This window comes from Ascaphus truei, chromosome 5 (assembly GCF_040206685.1).
Source record: "Ascaphus truei isolate aAscTru1 chromosome 5, aAscTru1.hap1, whole genome shotgun sequence".
Classification (NCBI taxonomy): domain Eukaryota; kingdom Metazoa; phylum Chordata; class Amphibia; order Anura; family Ascaphidae; genus Ascaphus; species Ascaphus truei.
Window position 1 is genome coordinate 246,426,095 of NC_134487.1, and position 16,298 is coordinate 246,442,392.

General features: G+C 38.4%; 1 protein-coding gene across 8 annotated transcripts in view; it reads right to left on the reverse strand.

Moving 5' to 3' along the window:
• Window positions 1-16,298, reverse strand: part of TENM2 (teneurin transmembrane protein 2) — a 2,373,952-nt gene that overhangs the window by 968,306 nt on the left and 1,389,348 nt on the right. The gene's annotated exons all lie outside the window — the stretch shown is intronic.

Consider the following 16,298-nt stretch of genomic DNA (forward strand, 5'->3'; position numbering starts at 1 on the left):
AAACACCTATCCCTTTTCAAGGGCTGACTCACTTCTTGAACCCTGACTATGGCTGGAAGGCAAAACCCCTATTTCAATGACCGTATTACACTTTGTGATAGGCAATTAAAGGTTTACCTGCTTCAGCAGTCTCTTGGGATTGGGGAAAAGAGTCTGTGAAGGTAATAAAGTATTATAAGAAACTATTCGTCCATTTTGTATGCATTCCGCCATATTGAATCTGCTTTAACTGCAAGGCTTGGAAATAACGCAGTATGTTTTTATATAAGCTAATAAGTCTCAGTCTCTCTCTCTCTCTCTCTCTCTCTCTCTCTGAGGTGAATCGAAACTCAACCAGGAGCCTTTTTTGCTAACTCTCGGTTTCCTGTGAATTCAGCTGGTCTACAGAGAATCGAAACTGAAACTTATGGTTTACAGAGAATCGAAACTGAAACTTATGGTTTACAGAGAATCGAAACTGAAACTTATTGTCTGCTATATATATTCTGTAATACATATACTCGGCACGTCAGTCTGAACTACGGAGCCTGAGGGAACTGATACATGACTCTGTGTCATTTATTGGGATCCGGGGTGCACCCAGGCTTGTGTTATACTAATTTGGCAATCCACATCTGAGCAGAGACCCTGACATGAGAAGGGAACCTCAACAAGTCCATCCATGGTTTTTGTAAGTCTCAGTGCAGTGTAAGTTTCAGTGGTGTGTACCCCTTTAACTCTGCCTCTGCTGCATGAGAGGTTTTTTTTTTTTTTTTTTAAGTTGTTTAGACTGTTCGTAGGCAAAAAGCATAACAAAAAATTTCACATAAAAATCTCCGGTCCTTTTTAACTACAAAGACACCTCTTGTCCCACCTCGGACACCAAATGTAGACGGACGTTCACAGAGGTACACACTTGGAGTCGTTTATAATGTAAAATTATAATAAGGCTTTATTGTGCCTTTTCCTTTTCATCAGGAAATTCATCCAAACACAGGGGGGGGGGAACAAAGCTTCTATTCACTTGGGAGTATTTCTAGTGAAACACTATGCAATAATTCACATCTCCCTTAGTCAAGCAGTTCTCGCAGCCCCAAACACATAACATGCAATAAGCAGATATAAGCAGTCTTTTAAGAATGAAAGTCTTATCTGTTCCTTGTGGTTTGGAGGGAAAATCTTCACTGTTCCTGCTTCAGCTCCCTTGTCTCCAGGGTTGGTCAGCATACAGGTTTAGAAGTTTTCCCTGTGTCTTGTAAGCAGCTCTGCTGTTTCTTCTGGCAGGGCTCAAGACTGTTGTGAGAGTCAAAGACAATCTCTGCTCTCTCTCCCAAGTTCAGTTCTCAGTCACAGCTAAGGAGTTCTCACTTCCTGTTTCAAAAGACAGGCTTTCTAAGCGATCTAATCAGGCAGGTGGTGTTTTGTTAATTGACTACCAGCAGTTAACCACCACACTGCTGGATTAGAGGCACATTACCTGAACAGGGATAAGTCCCCTGTTACAGTTCCCATCTTGTCCTTGTATTTTGATTGCATGATTCCTGTTCAGTGTGGAGAGACTCTCGACTATCTTGCTAGAGGCACTGCTTTTATGGATTGACCATAACTTTCTTTATTTCACATATTATGTCAGGTCTGACTTTGTTCTTGTGTTATAAAGAGAAACAATGTTACATGCTGCATCTGTACCAATGATTAAACCGCCATACACACCTTTATTTTAACAATACTAGAGTTCTCACTTTCTATCTCTGAAATCAACTGCTTGTAAGCCAGACTGTAAACTAAACTGAACTGTTTCTAATTTTTCAGGGAGGCACTGAGCCTTGGTCTGCAGATATAGTACCGCTCACTGTGCTTCTGTGCCACTGGCTATTGGCATCACATTAGTACAGTCATTTTAGGATCTACTACTACAATCATAGTGACTCATAGTGACCTTACAGGCCATGCTGTTTAATTAGAGATCTCAAAACAAGTCAAAATTTGGCAATTTGAATTTGTGAAAATGTTTGCAAAATAAAACAGTTTCAGCACAAATTTGCCAAATATGTGTAATCCAGGACCTAAAATAGGGCTTTTACCAAAGAGAGTGAAAAAGTTGGAGGAGATTCCTATTTAGTAGATAACACATATATACACGTATAGTTCCAAATATAATAACTTCTAATCTACGTTGAGATACCTGTTAACAAACCTGAAATACTTGGAAATAGACATATTTGCATATTAAAGTTGGCCCTGTTTTTTATAGGTGACTGTATATGGAAGTATATAAGTAAATAGTAGAGATGGACACATTTTTGGGGCCGATTTGGATCCGCAGCAGATCGTCCGGTTCCTTTGGTCCGCTAAAATCTGAAGAAGGGTGATTCGCATTTTGCCGATTTTTTGTTATTCTGACCAATACACTCCGAGGATTTTGCAACCCGTGGATGGATTTGTAGAATCGAATCCATGGATTCTGCAATCCGTAGATGGATTCTTAAGTATCTGCCAATGGATAACTGAATCTGCAGATTGGATTCTACAAATCCATCCACGGGTTGCATCCAGTGGTGTTTTTTTGTTAAATTCACACAGATTAAAACCAAATAAATCCATTTGCAGATTTTACACCGCAAAGCATATTTTGGGGGAAAATGAGAGAATATCCATAAAACGGATTTGGGGCGGATTCACCCACCTCTAGTAAATATTACTCTTATGTATGTTTCTCGATCCCTCTCACTTGCCTCTCACATAGGACTTTTAAGTAAATGGTAGTGGTAGTAGTAGGGTGTAAGAATTGATAATTGACCATTGATAATTAACACCTCATACACTAACCTAGGCCCCTTGCACACGCACTTACCAGAATGCCCTCCTACTTTCTCCGTACGTTCTTGCTACCAACCAATTAGATTGTAAGCTCTTCGGGGCAGGGACTCCTTTTCCTAAATGTTACTTTAAGTCTGAAGCACTTCTTCCCTTTGTGTTATTTATATCTTATTAGTTATATGATTGTAACTATTACTGCTGTGAAGCACTACAGTATGTACATCAATAGCACTATACAAATAAAGACATACATACAGTACATACATACATACAATTACTTTCCTTTCTTTTAGATGAATAATGTGAAACAGAAGAAACCTAGGCGCTAACTGTACAATCAGACCCAGCAATGTGTCCCAAATGAAGATAACAGATAAATAATACCAACAATCGGTGATAGGTGCCTCTAATGGATAAGGGGGGACCAATAGAGATGGAAATCCCTTCTGCTTCAACCCAGTAGGGACTATCCAAGACCCTTAGAAACAGAGATAAAACTAGAACAAGGGGGAGCGAGGGGTTAATGAAAACTAAAAGTATAAATACAATTCTATCACACCCAACCCTCCTAAATAAAGGAGGCTGGGAACAGCAGGGGGGGGGGGGAGGAAATGGAAATATAAAATATAATCCACTATACTCACACGACCAAGTGCAAGTACGTACAGAACAAGAGGTATCTGTAGTAATCCAGCCCTCCAGTGGCAACCTGAGCAGCAAGATGTGGTGGTTGCTGGCAGAAAATTCTCTCAAGTGTAATCTTCACTGCACCATGCTTCCCATTGACTCCCGTGTGGTGTGGTACAAAGATGATGAAGCAAGTGTTTAAAATCAGATCAACACATTTAATAGTGTAGATAAACAAAACACTCACATATACAAAACTCCCAAATCAGCGCCCATAGTGTAGTCATGAGCCCTGCAACAAAAATCCTTGCCGCCACGTCCGGAGAGCAAGGAAGTGTGGTAATTGCGTGCGGCTGCTCGCAACCTCTACGGGAGCCTCTGTGGGTCAAAAGACGTCCAACTGGAAAGAGCTACGCATTTCGCCGGTACTTCAGCTTCCTCATGCTCAAAGATTTTTGTTGCAGGTCTCACGACTACACTATGGGCGCTGATTTGGGAGTTTTGTATATGTGAGTGTTTTATTTATCTACACTATTAAATGTGTTGATCTGATTTTAAACACTTGCTTCATCATCTTTGTACCACACCACATGGGAGTCAATGGGAAGCATGATGCAGTGAAGATTCCACTTGAGAGAAAATTTTCTGCCAGCAACCACCACATCTTGCTGCTCAGATTGCAACTGGAGGGCTGGATTACTACAGATACCTCTTGTTCTGTATGTACTTGCACTTGGCCGTGTGAGTATAGTGGATTATATTTTATATTTCCATTTCCTCCCCCTCCCCCCTGCTGTTCCCAGCCTCCTTCATTTAGGAGCGTTGGGTGTGCTAGAATTTTATTTATACTTTTAGACTGTTTTCATTAACCCCTCGCTCTCCCTTGTTCTTGTTTTATCTCTTTTAGATGAATAACACATAGTTTATTCCTTGTAGATGTGCCATTATTTTGCTAAAGCTGCTCTTTTTTTGCAACAAACATTTGCAACAAATGTTTTTAAGTGTGCTTAAATCTTTTTTGGGCCAAGCAATAAAGCTCCATGTTCAGGTCAAATTACCCTTTATATACTGACATTTTCGTAAATTCTGGCATAAGTAGCAACATTCTGGCCAAATTGAGCACTGTGACCTTTTGCAAAAATGTCGTGAAGCCCATTTTAAAACATTCTCAAAAGGGTATTTATGAACGGTGCATATATTTCTAAGTGGAGTTTCTTGTTTTTGATCTATTTATACAATTGTATGTACTTTTTTTATTTGACAAAGGCCTATAATAATTACATTATCATTTAGACAACGTGTGATGGTCCATAATCACTTGAAAAAGTTCTATGAAACGTAGTTGCAGTTTGCCTGATTTTTACACATGTTATTAGAGAACAATGCTGTTTGGATTCTTTTTCCAGGTGATTGTGCAAATCAATGCTATAACAGAAGCAAGGGAGAAATTATTTTTAAAATCACTACATTTTCTTTCACAAAAGAATAAAAAGTATAGGTTTGTGAATTAAGAGTAGCAGGTCTCTATACCACTAGTATAGTAATAAAAAAATAATCAAGGCAATCAGTGTAAGCAGTTTGGATAGATAAACTAAGCTCTAAAACACAGAAATAATATTTGGCAGTGCTTAAAATAACATCACATTCACTGTACTTCTTTCTTTAGTTTAGATTGAATCACTCTCCAGTGGAAGCCCTGTCAGGAATCACTAGAGGGAACATAATTCGGACCTGATTTTACTGAGCATGCTGATACTGGTTTCCATGAATAGTCACTAACTGTTGTTCTGCATCTACACATGCTCTGCGCCTCTTGCATCTCTACTCAATAGCCAGAAAGAAGCAATGTTACTTTCTTACTATTTGGTTTTGCGATCTTCTTCTTGGGCTGAAACCCTCTGTAGATGAATGGGGCTGGGTCTTCCTGCCACTACACTCCTTCAAGGCATCTACCTCTAGTCTTAAGCTACCCACACAGCCAGATCTTCTCTGAACTCCTCATTTTGGCCACTCAAGTACTAACCATCACCTGAAATACTCATTGGGGCAAAAACTTATTTTTTTTCCATTACTAAATGGACTCACAACAGAACAAGAAGATCCCTGCTCAAAATATTCACATACATTTGGATTCCAGACCCTGAAATATGGGTTATGAAGGACAGAGAGAAGAATCTATTTTAGGAGAGAGAGAAGAGAGGGGAGAGAGAGAGAGAGAGAGAGAGAGAGAGAGAGAGAGAGAGAGAGAGAGAGAGAGAGAGAGAGAGAGAGAAGAGAGAGAGAAGAGAGGGAGAGAAGAGAGAGAGAGAAGAGAGAGAGAAGAGAGAGAGAGAGAAGGAAGAGAGAGAAGAGAGAGAGAGAAGAGAGAGAGAGAGAGAAGAGAGAGAGAGAGAGAGAGAGAGAGAGAGAGAGAGAGAGAGAGAGAGAGAGAGAGATTAAATGTATGCTATGATAGAGGAGCAACCCAACAGCTAGTTTAGTTCACTGCTAGAGCTGCTACCCGGAATAGCAGATGTTGGGGATTTTGATCATGTTGGGCCTGACACCAGTACCCTCTTCCTCATAAGTTGCCTTAGAATTCTCAATATAGGTCTTACGTAAATCCTTATGTGAAGTGTGAGGTGTGTCTTTAAATAGACTTTGCATATGACATTATCACATCTCCTAGATGTGTTATTTGGAGGTAGGTTTTAGGGAATATATATATAATGCTTGGGCATCGACTAAAATAGGTCCCTCATCTCCAAGGTGATTTAATATAAAATTCAATGGTGGATGCCGTAAAATCTGGTGGAACGGATCTGATGGCAGATTAGGACAGGTGAGGCTAAAAAAAATTCCTGCCAAATCTGCTTTTGGGTTTCCCTGTGTGTATTGGATTTTGGTCAAAAATCAGAGAATCAAATTTGGACAAGGTCGCCCATCTCTACTGCTCAACATAAAAATATCCCATATGCAAAAGGAGGTGATGCAAAGGGAAGAACTACTCAACAGAAACATTTGCCAAAAACAAGGCAGACCCCAATACTAATTACTAAATCACCTCCAATTCAAAAGTGGTGAAGCAATTGTCCAAATGTGGCGCTAAGAACATGTATACTAGGTGGAATCAATAGCTAAAGAATACCACTGAAGCATAAGAGTACCACTGAATTAAAATATACATACAGAATAAAAATTCTATCTGTACTCCAACTTTGCAAGTTTTACATTACTCAGTTTCTCCTATTCATTGTATCGCCAATGTAGGCAAAAAAACAAAAAAAAAAACCCCGCATATTAAATGCTGTTTAGTTTTCTAGAAACAAGATAGATATTTTTCATATCAAAATACATAAGTACATAAAACAGTAAATACACATTCTATCTATTGATGATTGTTTAGATGTTTTCAGAACCAAACTCATCAAACCTATGATTAGGCTGAAAGCATGATTATTTTGCAACAGAAAAGCCCTTTTTTTTCATTTGTCAGAGTATGCTGGCAATGTATAGAGTTGGCAACAGACCCTAAAATTGTAACAGTAAGAAGATTATTATAAATATCTAAAGCATTAGAGGGTCATATTGTAGAATGGAAGAGTACACAAAGTCAACAACAACGATACCCCTAATCTTCAGTGTATTGCAAATATTAAATTCCAACAAAACATTGAAAAATAGAAAAGGATATTGAATCTACTTTAAATTCATAAGAAGAAAAAATGATCTATGAGAAAATTGTCAGCAGTTTATTTGTGGAAATCTTCTTTCTCCTGTGACGCTACTGTTTATTTAATTGGTGATTAACTTGATTACATCTTTTTGCATAAAATGTGGTAACTGACTTCCTTGTAGCTAATTAGAATTCTAAGTATTGTTCTCTGTCTGTAATGTCTTCAAAATATAAATCTGCCCTGTTCTTTTTAACATGTTTTGAGAAAGAAGACCGGCCAAAGTAAAATATGTAAGGCAGGTATTATAGAAACAGATTATATCTAAATATATTAATTCCATTTAAGTAATAAATCCAGAAGGCCATTAATGCACAAAGAACTCTGGAATTAATAGCTAGGTAGTGCCTTGTCCTGAGAGGATCATTACTATTATAGCCTACAGCATTTTTAAAATTATATTCAACTTATCAACCTATCCCCCCGACTCCACGACCGGGCTCAAAAACCTTTCCCCCTCCGCCCCTGCCACGTGGGCCATCCTGCACCACTGCTGCTTTTCCCAGCACCTCTACAGTAGGTCCTATCCCAGCCCAGACCCCCAGCACTCCATGTGCCAGTCATGACCAAACCCTCCATCCAGAGTTCATTGCACCTCACAACTGCTGAACTGGACAGCCAGGCACCGGACCGGACACCGGACACCCCTCTCGATAAACAGTTGGACGTAGAATTCCAATGCTGTATACTTTTTATCTATTTGGGGGAAGTTTTCTGATTGACATATAATGTTTTCCAAATGTGAAAGAATAACTGCCATAAATAATTCTCCATGTCTAGCAGAGTTTTTAAATGTACAGATGTGGCAGTTGCTATTGCATCCGTTAATGCGATGCATTGTTATTAAACGTAAGTGCTATTGAGAACAATCATTAATGAGATAACACAGGTGATATTTAAGACGTTAATGTGTGTTAACTTACTGTAACGGGTAATCATGTCTGCTACATCAGTATGGTCCAAAGCCTGTAGAACACTGAACATGATCTCCATTAGAAAAGTAGCGTAAAAAGGCATGATGTGCACTGTAGGTCATGAGGGCACTGATATGTCGCCATTCAGGATGTACAGTGTACATTATAAGGGTATACAAAGGGTTAATATCTCAATTATATATGCATATTTGTTGTTCTCACACATTTAATATTTTCTGATATGATATTTTGTACCACATATCGCATTACTTCTTCTTTTATATATGTTGGCTTGTTTATTTAATTGTTAAGTGCTATAATCTTCAATATGAAGCATATTAACTAAAAGTTAGATATGTTTAGTATCTCTTAATATGGAACAAGCTTGGGAGAAAATAAGGCCAGAGGCTTGACAACACAGTAAAATGGCAGAACAACGTGGTCCTTATCTGCCATCTTCACAACATTCAATATGATTAGAAGCCACTGACATAATTAAGAATGTGTTAACCTCCATTCACTCGAATGGAAATGAATGCCCTGGCTTCTACCCATATTGAATAGTGGTTTGTGTTTTAATGTAGTAACCAATATCCATTTTATTGCACAGTAAAGCTATTTTTCAATGGTGCACATCAAATATTAGGACACACTATCTTTTATATGAGAGAAATATGCTGCTTATACTCTTGATCAAAGCACCAAGAGATGCATCTGGTGTCCTCATCACTAACAACTTTTTTTGAACAATGCCTATTCTATTCTTCCCTTCTACTTTCTTTCAGGATGTTACTGTTTATAGTGACACAGATGAGGTTTCATAAAGGGCAATTTTAACATTGTGCACATTTGAACAAATTATGTTTTTATATGCATTCTCATTTCCTATTATGTCCTGCGCTAATGATGTAGCAAGCTGCAAATAGGGTGTTTTTTTTATCTCTCTGCTACAGGATCAGTATTTAATACAGACAATCAAGTAAAGCCTGAAGGAGTGGTTCGGTGGGTAAAAGGCACTGGGGCTTATTCTAGCAGCTCTGAAGTTGTCATTGCCAGGCACACGGTCTGTCATATTCACAAGAAATGGAATGAAATGTGAGGAAAAATCAGGATTCTCTATTGCAAATCACTTCCTATAAACCGCTTCCAAAAACAAAAGTGTCAAACCGCATTGTTTAACAGCCAATCCACCCGGTTTGTACTTGCTTTAGAAGTGATATGACCAGAGGTGGTTTTAACTCCCACCCCAGTCTTATTTGTGGGTTTTGCTCTCTCAGCCAAACCCATATTTCAAGCCCTGGCTGTAACTCGCAATACCAATTTTACCACCCTTTAGGTGGTTTTAAAAAAAGACGAGTTTTTAGAAGCGGTTGGCATAACAGGGCAACAAGATTAGCAGTTGGGGGCAGAAAATGCGATTTTGTGGCTTTTTTGACAAACCGATCGGATTGTCAGAGCAAGAGTGAAACCACATATAAAAAAGCTGTTAAGACGCGGTTTGGACAAGCGACAAGGAAATACAGAATAGCAAAGCATGCCAATACGCTTCTAACATAAACAAAAGGCTGTATCTCAATAAGAACGGCCGTGGTGCGCGCAATTTTTTGAGAGACAAACTTTTTTGATTTTGTCGCACGACTGCCAGGTCACGTGCTCCGTTTAGCCAATGAGGGCTAACCGCTCACATGACGTCACGCCTTCAACACGCCTCCCCGTCACCTCCTCCACATCTCATCGGCCACAGATCGGCTCTGTAGCAGGAGCACGACGCCATGCGCGCGATCGTGCGCTCACGCCTACTATATCTGGGACCTTAGAAGCAGTCTGTCACACTTCGGAGCAACAAGGATAGGCCCCACTGACTGATAAGAACTGAGTTTGAATCAGTGGAACCATATTGAAATCCCGCTGTTGCCTCCTTGTGACCTTGGGCAAGTCACTTTATCTTCATATGCTTCAGGCACCAAAAATATAGATTGTAAACTAATTTTAGCAGCGTACTGTATGTTTTCTTCGTTTTTTGTATGTAATTGCGTTTAGAGTAGATGAAACTCTTGGGAGCATCAGTATGTTTGAAATGTTGATGTTTGTGTTGTACGTATCAATGTTGGCTTCTAATCTACAGTAATAACAAAGAAGAAAGTCCTTTTCTAGCAAAGAGTTTGCTGTTTGTACGGGATTAAGAGTACTGGGAATATACAACAGGGCTCCGGTTTGCACTCTCCGCCAGATCTGATCTAAAATGGTAGAAAATGCGTTAGTATAATCTACTTTGCTTTACATTGCAGCATTTTCTTGAACACAACAGGAACTGCAGCTGTAAATGTGCTCTGAGCCGCCACTTCAGCTTGTATGTGTTCACACTTCCAAAACCAAATGTCCACTTTATCGCAAATATGTTATTCTTAAATGACACACATCAGATTTAGGAGCACAATGTTCTCTAAATAAGGAAAGCAGTCACACACTGCTGACAGACTTGATAAACCAGCTCCAAGCACCAATAGCAGCATCTGCTGCTCATCCCTGTTTGCTTCTCTTATCATAATTGTTGTAGCAAAAATTCTACTAAGACAAAGCACACAGAACTGATCCCCGAAAGTGATACAGAGCAGGCTGTTAACTTTGTCTGAAATTGCTTTTACTTCGGGGAAGAAAGACAAATATGGTATCATTTGTTTTTACACATGCCAATGTAGTAGATTGGTCAACAGAGGGTGCTCCTGTATTGACTGACCAAATCAATTCCCTTCTATTGAAATGTGGACAATACCCATATACTGTACATGACTGCATTTTTAAGCCATACTCTTTTTTTTAATGCTATAAAACAGAAGCAAACTGTTGAAATTGTGCAGAGAAATAAAATTAAATCAGGTGACTGGAATTAAGAAAATACGTCTGCATTGTATGATGTGATGGTATAAGTATATATTTTAACTGTTGGGAGAGGAGAGTAGAGAAGAGGTGAGGAGACGAGGAAACAAAAGAAGAGAAGAGAGGAGAGGAGAGAGAGAGAGAGAGAGAGAGAGAGAGAGAGAGAGAGAGAGAGCGAGAGAGCGAGAGAGAGAGAGAATACTGTATGTATCCATCCGTGTCAATAGGGGTTTCCACGAGGCAGTGCTTAATTGTGGCCGCTTTCAGTCTACATTTTTTGTTATTAGAGATACTTTTGCATTACAGTGTAGGATTCACAATTAACAGCTAGAGAGCAGAAAATAAGATTCACATAAATTAATTTTGTCTGGAGCTGAATATGACGTGGCAGGTTTGCAGCTTAACAGTAAAAGGAACCAATAACACAGAGTATGGGCACATCTTACACTGGATGTTGAGCCTGTAACTGTTACAGCCTCTGTCTAAAACATAATATGACTTGCTAAACTGTCCAGTTGAGCAGGACTGTCCTAATAAGCAGGCAATGTTCCAACTCAAGCGTGTAGATATTGCAATATGTCCAAACAGCTTACCTTTTTGAGAAATTGCTTTCTGACACTAGTACAATTGCATAGATTGGAGATGAATTAAAAGAAAGACAGAGAAAGGAAGGGTGCTACTTGGGGATGGCAGGAAAGAAAATTCATCAGCCACTCGCTATCGCTGGCTCATACCCAGTGAGAAAAGCATTGTCAATAGACATCATAAGTGTCTCTAATTACCTTGCTTGAAAGCCCCAGACCCATATTAACTAAGCTGTGACATTCCATAATATACTTTCATAGCTGGAAGACACCTCACAGCCCATTGAAGTGAATTCCGCAGTAAGATGTCATATGGAATACCATTGCTTAGTAAACATGGCCCTTATTGTTGATATCTAACAGTTATTTGTTCAAGAGATTCTTCTCTTACTCTTTTATGTGGGAATTACTTGTTTGTATTTAAGGTTTCTGATATTGTTAAACACAGCTACCATTTCATCTTATTGGAAATAATATTTTGCTGTATAATCAAGAAATGGGGAAAAAAAAACTTTCAAACCGAGAGCTTTTTACATAATATTTAGTTTAACAATATGTTGCAGAAAAGGTTATTTGTCAATTAGTTGTGTCAAAAATTAGTGCTTATTGATTTCATATTACATATGTGTGAAGCTCACCAATATTAACTGCATTTCCCAAAATAGAAAATCATCAACATTTAAATAAAAGATGCAGTCACAAATAATCTCTAACATGGATATTTACAGTTGGCGGTTTATGAGGAAGTTTCATGTAATCGCAACTTTTTCACTAGCCACAACATACTCATGGATAAAGGGGAAGTATTCAGTAGCAAAAGAGTTAAATGGAAAATAACTACAGAAAATAACTACTGGAAACTTACCAGCCTTTTTGACACAGATGGATAAAGAAGCAAAACAAGCAGTACAGTACAGGCATACCCCGCATTAACGTACACAATGAGTCCAGAGCATGTATGTAAAGTGAAAATGTACGTAAAGTGAAGCACTACCTTTCCCCCACATATCGATGCATGTTCTGTACTGGAATCATCATATTCGTGCATAACTGATGTAAAAAATGCATGTGTAATAGGCTCTGTAGTCTCCCCGCTTGCACACAGCTTCGGAACAGGTTGGGAGCCGGTATTGCTGTTCAGGATGTGCTGACAGGCGCATGCGCGAGCTGCTGGTTGTCTGTTGGGCGATATATGTCCTTACTCGCGAGTGTACTTAAAGTGAGTGTCCTTAAACCGGGGCATGCCTGTACATACTTTACATGTCCATTAAAGATATAATTTCTGCTCAGTTTTATTAAACTACCTAAGACTCCCTGAGCTCAAATGAACCCTGTTCCAGTAGTGACCTGGATCATAATGACAAGTACAGTAGAATTACTGGTTACAATAACTTGCAATTACAATGCACAATGTACAATTACGAATCAATCTGCAGCAGCAACCACAATATCAAGAAATCCTATTTTATCATGATAAGTGGTTATCAGCCATTATACTCTGATTTCTAAAAATTGACAAGAGGTTTATGGGAGTTATTCATTAAACAGCGATAATGCTGGTGGCCTATCGCTGAATTCAGCACTATCGCAGTTTAACCAATAACCCCTTATGTATCAAATCAAGTAGAGTATGCTTTGAAACCATTTTTTTTAAATGTCTTCTGCAGTTATTCATCTAATTTCTCCTATGTAACACAATTGATTTAGTAGAGAGGATGTTCACAGTAGGAAAATGGAAAATGATATTGTCCGGAGATGGTAAATACTCAGCTGATGCAAAGAAGCTGTGAAGAACATTCTCATATTGAGACAAAGAGTCATATTTACCAAGTTGTTATAAGACATAAGTCACCATATGGCCCATTCACTTGTATGGACTGTAACGTGTCTTACGGCTTATCACTGCTTAGTATGTATACCTCAAAGCAAGAAAATGCATCAATTTACCTAACAATGTGTATTGTTTGTCTACATACATGGATCATCTAAGGGGATTATTTATTTAACCGTGATAGTGCCAATGAAGGATTTGTTGCATATAAACTCTCATTGACTTGACTACCAATGCTAATAATTAGCCCTTAAGAGTTCAAATAAAAACATCTAACATTTACTTGTCTAAAAGTCTGAATATGTTTTTATCCTGTCCATAAAGAATTCTTGATTTATTTTTTTACATTTCTGTCACATCATCACAGCTAAGGACTATTCTGCTTTCTATCGTATGTGAGAAATATAGAACAATTTGTTCAGAAGCATGCATATGTCAGGTAAACAGCATAATAAGGTTCCATGCCAGTCTTTTTCTTATATACTCTATACTATCAATGCTGTTAGCCTAATAAGCACTGGATTCATTAACACAGTGTTGACCTGGAGTTTCTTCGCAGATGTGAGTGTGCAGATGCTATAAAGGTCATACATACAGTGTATATATTTCATGTCTACAGACTTAGGTGCAACATTTTAACCAGGTTACCGCAACATTGTGTGACCTGATCCACATTTCGCAACAATGGCAGTAAATAAAGTGTCATGTGACCTGATGCCGTTTGCTTTATCTGTTGGAATGCGATGCCGTTTGCTTTATCTGTTGGCATGCACATTGCCCCTGGATCATTGAAGAGTGATCTTCTGTATCATTCTGGAATCCGCAATATCCACAATTGAACAATACGCCGGTTCCTTCATTTTTAATGTTTACCACATTTTTGGTGAAGTTTAACATTTTTGCTAAATTTTACATGATAAAATATCACATTTTGCTTGATTTTCAAAATTCCATGGAACTTTTTTTTTTCATGTATATTCTGCATACTATGAAATTTTAATAAGTGGGTTAGTATGGATATTAGGATTTGTTCGTATATTCTGAAGTTTCTACCAACTGCATTTCCCATAGGCATCTAAATTAAGTGGTATTAAAAAGTAAATACCTAAACATGTATGACCGACCCGACCTCTCCCTGATGATGAAGAGCATACATGCAGAGACGGATAGAGGCTCAGGACATATTTGAAAGCGACAGGTAACTCTCAATGTCTTACTGTATTTCCTGGTAAAACAGGTTAAGTATTCTAAAATGAAGACGCAGAATAAGTAAATCTACTGACGGTAATCCTATCGGGACAGTCTTTAAATAAAATGTCAATGAGTAGAAACCTGAATGCGATAGGAACCCTTTCACTTTCATGATATCATTTTATTGTAAACTATAATAAAAATGTTTATTCAAATAATAACAAGACTAAATGTCATTTATATTGCTCATATAGCCTCCATTTACAAATTGCTTTATTTAATCTCTAATAAGTGTTGAAAATACTGTACAGTTTTGCAAGTTCATTACCATATAAGGAACATTTCAGTTCAGGTAAGTATTATTGTATTTTTCTACAATATGGCTGTATTTTCTCATTTTTTTTTTCAATTTCTTGCCTAATTGCTCATTAAATCCAACCATGCAAAGTCTGTTTTCTTCTACTGTTTATTTTCTTTCCCTCTGGCATTCGGATTTGCTGGCAACATGTACTTTGAGGTATCTTCAATAACAGATCATATTTTGAAGTTGCCTTCTTGAATGAGACTCGTTCTGTACTGTCTTATTAACTCCTGTTTTCTCGGTATACTGTAGTATGCAACTAAAACCTATTCAATGAATTACAATGCCTCTTCTAAATAATAAAGTAAGTGCATGTCACTCTGCCACTGGATTCCGGATGCTTATTATGTTATGCAATTATTCTGTGTCAACACTAGATATGGTAATATTGACAGCAAGGGTATGACTTGTCACTGGTGTGGCAATCAAGTTGAAAAGCATTTGTAAATACCACATGACATCATGAAATATGTCAATGTAAAGTACATTTCAAAATACAGTTTTTTTATTTATTCCAATGCATTTTTCTAGGAGTCTACAGGGGCAAGGATCCTGATTTAGGCAAAATAAGATAAATTATATTTGTGCCAGGCAGTAAATTAACTGGCAAACTAAAACTTGGGTAGGAAGCAGATCCAGTGGGACACACATTCTACAGTCAAATTGATGAACTATCTAGCATGGGACACACAAATAAGCAAATGAGCGGCAATAAGAATACAAATTAGTGACAGATGAATGCCAACTGTTTTGAAACTCAAAATAGTTTTGACTGGAGAAAGACTTCGAAGCTTGGGCGGTACTTTGAATATTGCTGCAAAATTAGAGCACTTAGTACTGTATGTAGATCCTGGTTTGTCGAATCTGGTCAAGAGATCGTAAGCCACAAAGTCTTTAACTCTTTGGGTTCCCATTGGATGTACGTAGCTACTATGTCATGGGATGTGGCAGTAGTAGGCACAGATGCAACAAGATTTACTGTTCTTGGTGCCACAAAAAAAAAACAAGTGAAAATGCCACAGCATTTATTTGCAATCTGCAGATCCCATGCGACACCATTACGGATAATGTGTATCATAGGCGAAGACGTTTAATGCGCCACCTGCCAGAAAACCCATACTGAACTGCATTTACATAAATAACTGCACAAATAATTATTCTAGCTGACATAGCCGAGGACGACCTGCAGACAACAAAGTGCTCCCGCGGCTGTAATCTTGCAGAGCTCCACAGTCCTAGGGACAGTAAGTCTGGCTACATCTGTACATCATTATCTTAGTGCTCGTTTCTCTAGGGTAGATTGTGGAAGGAAGTGGAATGGAAGGAGGACTCCTCCCTTTCCGTTCTGTCATTAGTGACTGAGTGATCACGTGACGTGAGTGCTGGAGGGGCCGTTACACG